This window comes from Bos grunniens, chromosome 7 (assembly GCF_055505025.1).
Source record: "Bos grunniens cultivar Pamir isolate PY7600 chromosome 7, Bosgru_T2T1.0, whole genome shotgun sequence".
Taxonomy (NCBI): domain Eukaryota; kingdom Metazoa; phylum Chordata; class Mammalia; order Artiodactyla; family Bovidae; genus Bos; species Bos grunniens.
The window spans coordinates 52,764,157-52,772,617 of record NC_141171.1 but is presented as its reverse complement, the minus strand read 5'-3'; the positions used below and the strand labels follow the sequence as shown (position 1 = coordinate 52,772,617).

The 8,461-nt window shown below is 51.8% G+C and overlaps 1 long non-coding RNA gene across 1 annotated transcript; it reads right to left on the bottom strand.

Annotated features, from left to right (window-relative positions):
• Positions 1-4,361: 4,361 nt before the first annotated feature.
• On the bottom strand, positions 4,362-7,220 carry LOC147369559 (uncharacterized). Its single transcript, XR_015167557.1, has 3 exons — positions 6,848-7,220; positions 5,125-5,269; positions 4,362-4,589 (listed from the first exon to the last, which is right to left on the bottom strand). It is a non-coding gene; the product is annotated as an uncharacterized LOC147369559 (long non-coding RNA).
• Between the last annotated feature and the right edge of the window lie 1,241 nt (positions 7,221-8,461).

Below are 8,461 nucleotides of genomic sequence, written 5' to 3'. Positions count from 1 at the left end.
TCACCAGGACAACCTCATGTTTTTGAGGCCCAAAAAGCGGAATAGACTTGCTGAAGGTCACAGAGAGGGACTGGTTCAGCCAGGAAGAGAACTCAGGAGTCCTAAGCCTCAGACTCCTGCCCTCCCACAGTGGGATCCTGGAGGAACTGGAGGCAGCCCCGCAGGAAGGCGGGGTGGGGAGACACAGTGGGAAGGGGCTCTGTCTGAGGATGGCACAGCAGCAGCATCAATGGTGTTTGCACAAACGTGCATGTGTTACACTCGACTGGCTGGGAGCCCCTTCCTGCCACCCCACTGTGAGGGGACCCAGCTCCCTGGGGAGAAGCTCCCCAGGACTGGGTGCTGGGGGTATTGGGGAGGCTCAGATTGGACTGGGGATTTACGTCACCTCAGACGCCTGTGGAAGCTGAGAGTGGGTACCCAGGGGCCAAGGCAGGCACTGGGGATGCAATCACAGGCTAATAGCCTCCCAACTTGAGATGCAATTAGGGGGGATTCCCTGTGGGCTGGGAGGCAGCAGGGATGGGCAGTTAGTTGTGTTGGCGATGAGGGTAGGAGCCCATCTCTGCAGGTCCTAGCTAAGGGTCATAGAGGCTAGGATGAGGCCACAGATAGGTAAGGAGATCTCCAAATAGAAGGAAGGGTAGGGACACGGATGCTATTGAGGCAGAGGAGGGCCACGGAGGCGAAGCTCAATCATGAAGATTAATGGGGCAGGATATTATCCAAGGAACCCAGCGTAACAATGAAAGAACCAAGCCAACCAGCTTATATCCTCAGTCTTTCTGAGTGGCTGTTTCCTTTCCTATAAGATAGAAATAATAATAACAGAGTCTATCTCAGAGGTGAAAGTACAAACAAAACAAAACAAAAAACATGGGGAATGTGTCAGCCTAGATGGGAGGGGAGTTTGGGGGAGAATGCATACATGTGTATGTATGTCTGAGTCCCTTCTCTGTTCACCTGAAACTATCACAATATAGTTAATCAACTATACCCCAACACAAAAAAATTAAAAAAAACAAAAAACAAAAAACGTGGAGTGCATAGCTCAGAACATGGCCTTTATTAAGTGTTTAGTAAACCATCACCATGATGGAGGTTTAGAGGGGTGGTGTCACATACTGGTATACACACAAAATTTGGAATCATACAGACCTGACTTCAAATCCCAGATCCTCCATTTAGAATTTCAATAACTTTAAGACTTACAGACTTGGAGAACAAACTTATGGTTGTCATGGGGAGGGATGGGGGGAAGGGATAGTTGAGTTTGGGATGGACATGTACACACTGCTAGATTTAACATGGATAGCCAACAAGGACCTACTGTATAGCACAGGGAACTCTGCTCAGTGTTGTGTGGCAGCTTGAATGAGAGGGGCATTTTGGGGAGAATGGATACATGTGCATGTATGGCTGGGTCCCTTGCTGTTTACCTAAAACTATCACAACATTAACAGCTGATTAACATAATCAGCTATACCCCAATACATAATAGTTTAAAAATATTTAAAAAATAAAATTAAAAAAAAGCTCAATGACTTTAGGCAAAGACCAAGCCCCTGGTCTGCCATCTGTAAACAGAATGGCAGTACTTAACCTCGCCAGGCCTAAGAGGAAGTTCAGTAGGAAACATCAGCTGCCTTGGAAGTAGGTTCTCCCTAATGGTAGTTCCCAGGATGGAGTTGGGGTCACCCATGGGCCCCAGACCACAGCCAAATCTTTTGCCCCTAAGACCACAAGGCAGCTCTCTCTGACCCCAGGGACCCCACCACCCTGGTGTGTCCAAGAAAAGGGTCTGCAGAGCAGGCTTCCTGCCGGAGCCTTAAGAGGGACTAACAGGAAAATGTGTCTGTGGTCTGGAGGGTAAGTTCTGTGTAGAAACTGCCACGAGATACACTGCAGCTGTGAGGAGCTGAGAGCCGGCTGCTAAGTTCAGTCCTACCAGAACTGCAGCCCCCAGGCCCAGCCTCACTTGGGGGTATGGGGGAAGGGGAACGGGGGGTTGCCAAGCTCATCCTGACTGGCCTTTATTCAGCACTTTACATCAGCTAGTGTAATCCTCATAATAACCCCATGAAGAGGCTATTTTACAAATAGGGAAACTGACCTCAGAGAGATGGTGTACCTCACCCCAGACTGCTTAACTAGTAAGTGTCAGTGTCAGGATTATAACTCACTCAAGATTGCTCCAGAGCCTAGGTTTCACAGCCCAGCACTTCTGAGCTTCAGGGGGAAGCTTAGTTAACAGCTGGTGTCACATATCTCCAGCAGGATCCCTGTTCTGGATGTCTGGAGGAGTATGTAGCCTGGCAGTGTTAACAAGCCCCTGGATTCAGAGGCTGGTGGTCTATGCACACTCAGGGAAGGCCCAGGCTGATGTCAGGCTGGGCTGAGGCAGAGACTAGTGTCCAGCCTACCAGGTCATTGACTGGGCTTAAGGTGGGAGTGCCCCAGCCACTGTGTTCCAGCCCCATGGTCCCTCCCTACCTGCCTGCCTGGCCAGGGAATGAATCCAGGTGCTCTGAGATAAAGAGGAAGTATGGCCCCAAGGCAGGAGGAGAAGGAGACAACAGAGGATGAGATAGTTGGATGACATCGCTGACTTGATGGACTTGAGTTTGACCAAGCCTTGGAAGTTTTTGATGGACAGGGAAGCCTGGCGTGCTGCAGTCCATGGGGTCGCATCAAGAGTCAGACACGACTGAGCGACTGAACTGACGGCCCCAAACCTGCTGAGGTGGCTGCTTAGGGGTAAATATAAACCTGGGTTTCCTAGGCCCTGAATGACTCAGCACAACTGAGCCCAAGGTTCTCCTCTCCTCTGTTGGTGGAGAAGGGAGAAATCAGTGGCACCCAACTCCCTGGAAGTCATTTCAGTGATGAGATCTCCTCCCCCAGCTCCAACACAGGCTTTGGAAGAGGAAGCCACCCTCTGTCCCCAGGGCCCATCTGACGCCAGGGATACAGCCTGGTGCTGCAGCAAGAGCATGGGCCAGCGTGGGCCTGAATTCACATCCCAGCCCTGCTACTTAGCAGCTGTGAGGTCCAGTTTCCTTGTCTGTAAAACGAGGATAGGCGTATCCACCTCTGCAAAGATTATTAAAGAACATTTGTGAAGAAGGCAAAGGCATTCTGCAAATGTTTGTTTCGTCTCCTCTCCAGCCCCCAAGCCTCTCTGGCAACTGAAATTCACCATTAGCAGCAGAGCCATCCCCAGACTCCTCTTTAAAATGCATGGAACTGGGAAGAGAGGGAGGGTCATTAAGTCCACCTGAGAGGAAGCCCATGCAGAGCGCTGACTCTCACAGCTGTAGGATGGAACTGATGATGGCTTTGTTATTGAGTTACTGACACCTGAGAAAAGCGGGACTGGCAAGGCCTTCGAAATAAGATTCTGGACCCACTCCCTTATTTTAAAGGAGAAAGGCAGAGTGGGGAGCTGCTGGCCCAAGGTCATCTGGAGAGTCAGGGGCTGGTAGAGGTAGGCTTGAATCCACTTTGCCTGAGATTCTGCTTCCTTCATGTCAGGAGAGACAGGTCAGGGGACAGAGGCCTGACAGGAAAGTCCTGTCAGGTCCTGGCACCTGGAGCAGTCCCTGGCACATAGTGGGCATGCCATAAGGATGTATCGAATGAATGAGTGAGTGAATGAATGAATGGGGTAGCAGGAAGACAAAGCTTTCCTTCCAGGGCAGGAGGTTGTCTCTGTGAGACACTGGTCACCTTGACAAGGGGCCGTCAGAGCCTCCCCAGGGCTGAGTCCACATGTCCACTTTGCCTCCTCCAGATGGCAGCTAGGGGAAGCGGGGAGGGGATTGTTCAGCAAATGGGATCAGAGCTGCAGCCAGAGGGATGGAGGTTAGACAGCAGGAGAGTTATTTGAAGGAGGCAGGGAGGCTGGCGGAACTCTGAGTCACACTCACTCAGAGCCTGGAACATTTGCAGGCAAAGGGCAGCTCTGCTCCTCAGAGGTAGACCACGCTCACTTCTGGCTGCTCAGGATCCTGTTGCCATGGAGATTCCAAGGCTTCTCTGAGAGCTTTAGAGGTACTGGGCATGTCCTGCCCTCAGCATGGTTTAAAGCCTGTAGTGGGGGTGGGTGTGCAGTTGGAGCAGCAAAGAGTTTTTGCAGGAAATAGTCGAGTATGACACCCAAGACAATGTGCAATGTGGCAGCCACTGGCTTTAGAGTACACAGACCTGGGCCGGAATCCCAGTTATTAACTAGTGGCCTTGGACAAGGGACATCATATCTCTGAGCCTCAGTTCCATCATCTGCTAGATGGGGTTGATAAGCATCTTCCCAGAGTTATTGTGTTCACTTGAGCCTGCAATGGAGAACACAGGGCCGGGACTGTGAGACTTGGTAAGTGGTAACTATTAGTTCTATAATTGGCATTAGGATTGGGGCTCTGCAGGAGTCTGCCCTGAAGGCAGCTGCTCCCTGCCCTCAGCCTGCTCTCTGGGACTCCTGGTTGAGGCTGGAGAGAGGCCTGACTCATTCTCCACAGGCACAGGCAATCAAGAGTCAGGACTTATGTCATCCTTTGAACATGGGCCTGGAGGCTCTGCCGCAGGCGCATCTGAAAAATAAATAATAACAACTTGAATAATTCACAGAATCCATGTGAATAATTCACCATGGCCTCCCAAGCACCAGCCGATTAGTCACCGCAGACCCAGGCTCCGGTCCTGTCTGCCTCTGGCTGCCCCACCATCCCTGGGGAATGCAGCCTGGGCCCCAGGGGCAGGAGGGTGGAGGACAGGAGGACAACTTATGGAGTGGGGTGTTGGGGGTAACTCCCAAGGCTGCAAGGGCCTGGGGGGCACCTGGGGAAGTAGGGTCCATGGTCTCTCTGGGTTCTACAGAGACCTTTGGGCTGCGGCAGCCAAGGGGGGCTGTCCTAGGGTCCCTGAGCAAAAGGGATCCTGCAGCTGAGTAAAGCGGTTCATTCTGTTTCCCCTCTTGGGGCTGCATTTTGGAGACTTGGAGACTTGTAGCCCTTCTTGGCACATTTTAGGAACTAGTGACTAGCCCACTGTAGCTCCGTCTCCACAGGGACCCCAGGCTGGGAGGTCTCCCAGCCCTGAAATCAGTCCTGCAAAGCCCACACAAACCTCTCATGTTTCTCCTGGGAGGTAGGATGAGGTGGGGGTTAAACGCCTCCGCTCAGGACTTGGTCAGACTTCTGTTTCACCACCTAGTCGCTGACTGTGTGACTTGACCAAAAGGTACAGATGTTTCAGGTCTCTATTTCCTGGTCTGTAAAATGGGGATTAAAAACATCTGCTTTATAACATTATTACTGGTCTGCAGATGAAATGATGTAATGATCATAAATTGCTTAGCGCAATGCCTGGCACATAGTAAGTGCTAAAAAACAGTAGCTGTGATAGATACTCATTATCGTTCCAAAGATAGCATGCTGGGGACTCAGGGTAGGAAGAGGGCTGCTCAGTTGTTGCAGATGTTCACATAAGACATGATCTGCAGGCCCAGAGACGGGCATAGACTGCCAGCCGACCCAAGGCAGAGGCCTGTCAGAGTGTGGGTGGCCTCCAAGATCCTCCAGGTCGGTCCTCCACTCACAGCAGCCATAGTATCCTGTTTATTTCCTCCTGGGTTCTTGCCACAATTGATGATCATTTTCTTGCCTACTTATTCACATTCTGATTATGTGCCTGCCTCACTCGACTGTGAGCTCCATGAGGAGAGGGACCTCACCTGTCTTGTTGACCAGTATCTCCCCAGGTCCTAGAATACTGCCTGGCACATAGTAGGTGCTCAGTAAATATTTGTCCATTGACTGAACAGATGCCTCAGTTGGGCAAAGTTTTAGAAGGCATGAGGTCATGAACAGCGCTGGGATAGAGCTTCCACTGTGGGTGGGTCAGGAGGGGTCTGGGGACAGTAGTGTGTGTGCAGCTCAGAGGGCAAAGGTGGTTTGGGAGCTGGCCCTGCCACACTGTCTGCTGGTGATGCTGCAGGGGTGGGGTCAATGCCTGTCTCCCTGCGTCTTACCTCCCAGCTAAGACTTCCCTAGACCAGAGCACAAGGGGGGCTTAATGGTGGCCCAGGCTCGCTGCACCTTCTCCAGTAATGATTTAATCACTTGTTTAGAATTTCCTGTGGCATTAATGATTATCCCCCAGAACAGAGGGAATAATTGGCTGTGTTCTCATGGTGAGCGAGCTCCCTGTTAGCACGGAACTGAGGCTGTTCTTCTGTAATCTTCTTCTCTCACCTGCCTGCCACTCACTTGTGGGGTGATGGAGATGGATGAGCTTTTGTGTGCAGAGTTACTGGGAAGCCACCTGGAGCTGCGGGACCTCTCTGGGGCTAGGAGGCCTCAGGGCAGGCGGAGAGACTGAGAAAGAGATACACAGAAATGCAGAGAGAGATGGAGACACATCAAGCAGCAGAGGTGGTGAGAGAGGATGATATTGGAAATCTGTGTTCTTGGGCTGAGTAATCCCCAAACTCAGCTCATCACTCCCAGTTCTCTCCAGCCACCTTGCCCGTGCAATCTTACAAAACCATCTTTGCAAAACCCTCCTGTGGACAGGTGGACATCCCTAGGGCAGCAGTTCTCAAAGAGTTGTACCCGCAGTGTCAGCAGCATCTGGCTTTTGCTTGAATGCACATACTCAGGCCCCACCTCAGACCTACTGAATCCCAAACCTGGAGGTGGAGCCTAGCACTCTGACAAGCCTCCTCAGTGATTCTGGTGCCCCTGAGGATGAGATGCCCTGCTCTAAGGTACAGAGCGTGTAGAGATGTGTGAGGCAGATGCGTGTGCTGCTGTGTGGGTTTGGCCATGTGGACACACACACAGGGTACCTATGGGAGCATTCGGACCCCGTCACCGGCTAGAAGGCTGCTGCAGCAGAAGTCAGGTCCCGGGCTGCTGCTTGTGGAGAGGAGACTCAGGTCCAGCTATCAACTGCCCCACTATATCCACCTGCCCCTAGATGGCCACAGGACCCCCTGCCAAAGGAGTCTGAGAGGTGTAAGAGGGGACCACTGCCCCTGCCAGGGCCTCCATAAAGTAGTCCTGGGAGCGGGATCTGCTGAGAGTTGCTGGCCTCAGCTCAGGGCCAGAGACTGGGAATCCTAGGGGCCGACTGCCCCACCCCTCTGGGAGCCACTGTTACTGGGATTTGAGGAAGTGATTTTTCAGGGATTAAGCAATTTAAGGAGTACTATGCAGGGCTGGGGGAGATGAACGACTGGCTTTCAGCCAAGGACCACAGCACCCACCTGCTGGAGCAGCAGGCAACGCAGCATAATTTGGGCTTGTGGGTGATATATCTAGAAGGGGGAGTGGGAGGAGAGCAACCCTGGGGATTCTGAGGGTATGAGGGTATTGCAGGGGGAAGGGAGGATTAAGAAGGCAGGTAGGGGAGCAGAGGAAAGGGGAAGAGAGGGGAAGCAGAGGGAAGCTGGGCAGACTGAGAGAAGTGAGGAGGAGGGGAGAAGAGCAGAGAAGGGAGATACTGTGGGTGGAGGAGACAAGGAGAGATGTGGAGGCCAAGACAGCAGAATAGTGAGGGTGGGGTTTCCAAAGGGGTTTTCAGGGGGCACTAGTTGGAGGGAAGTCTCTAGGGAGTGGGGATGCCCAGGGCCCAGGGAGGAGGGGGGCATGGGGGCCTCTCCCACCCTAGGCTAACTGGAAGGAAGGGGAGTGGGCCTGAAGTTCACTAGGAATCTGAAACAAGAAAGTGAGCTGCTCTTGAGTTTTGAATTTAACAAGACAAATAAATGGAAGGAGTATGAATAATTAGGAAGTAATGAACACCTTGCAAAAATAGCTTTTTCTTTAAAAAAAAAAAAGGTAGCAAAGAAAATAGGTACTCAGAAAACCAGAATATATGCAAATTACCCATCCTGGGCAGGTGAATGACTCAGCTAGCCAGGACACCTGGCCCCTAAGAGCTCAGCTGAGCCTGGGGGTAAGGGGTAAGGGGTTGGCCAGGCCAGGTCCTGCAGGAGTGGGCTAGGAAGTCGAGATCATGTACCTCTCCAACGCTTCCCAGCCTGCCACTCTCTGCTGGAGCACCCGGGACCCATTTAGGGGAGACCATGTCAGTCCCCGGCAGTGATGCTGACCTCAAATGTCTAAGCCCAAACCCCCAGCAGCTCTCACTTCCTTTAATTACCACTGGGGACCCATCATCCATTAATTTTGTGCAACCCTTTCTGAACTCCTTTCTATTTTTGGCTTGTGCAGACCCCTTGGGGGTAACAAATTCCAGAAGTTGGACAGCAGCTGTGTAAAGCAGGATTTCCCTTTAGAAAGCCTAAATTAAGTAATTCCAGCTTCAGATGGAACCCCCTTGTTCTGGGCTAATGTTTTCTTATCGGTAGTTTGGTTCAATAATCCTCCCAGCCCCCAGTGTTTCCAACCACCCCCTTGCTCCCACGTTCCAAATATTCTGAACTCTGAAGTCAGAC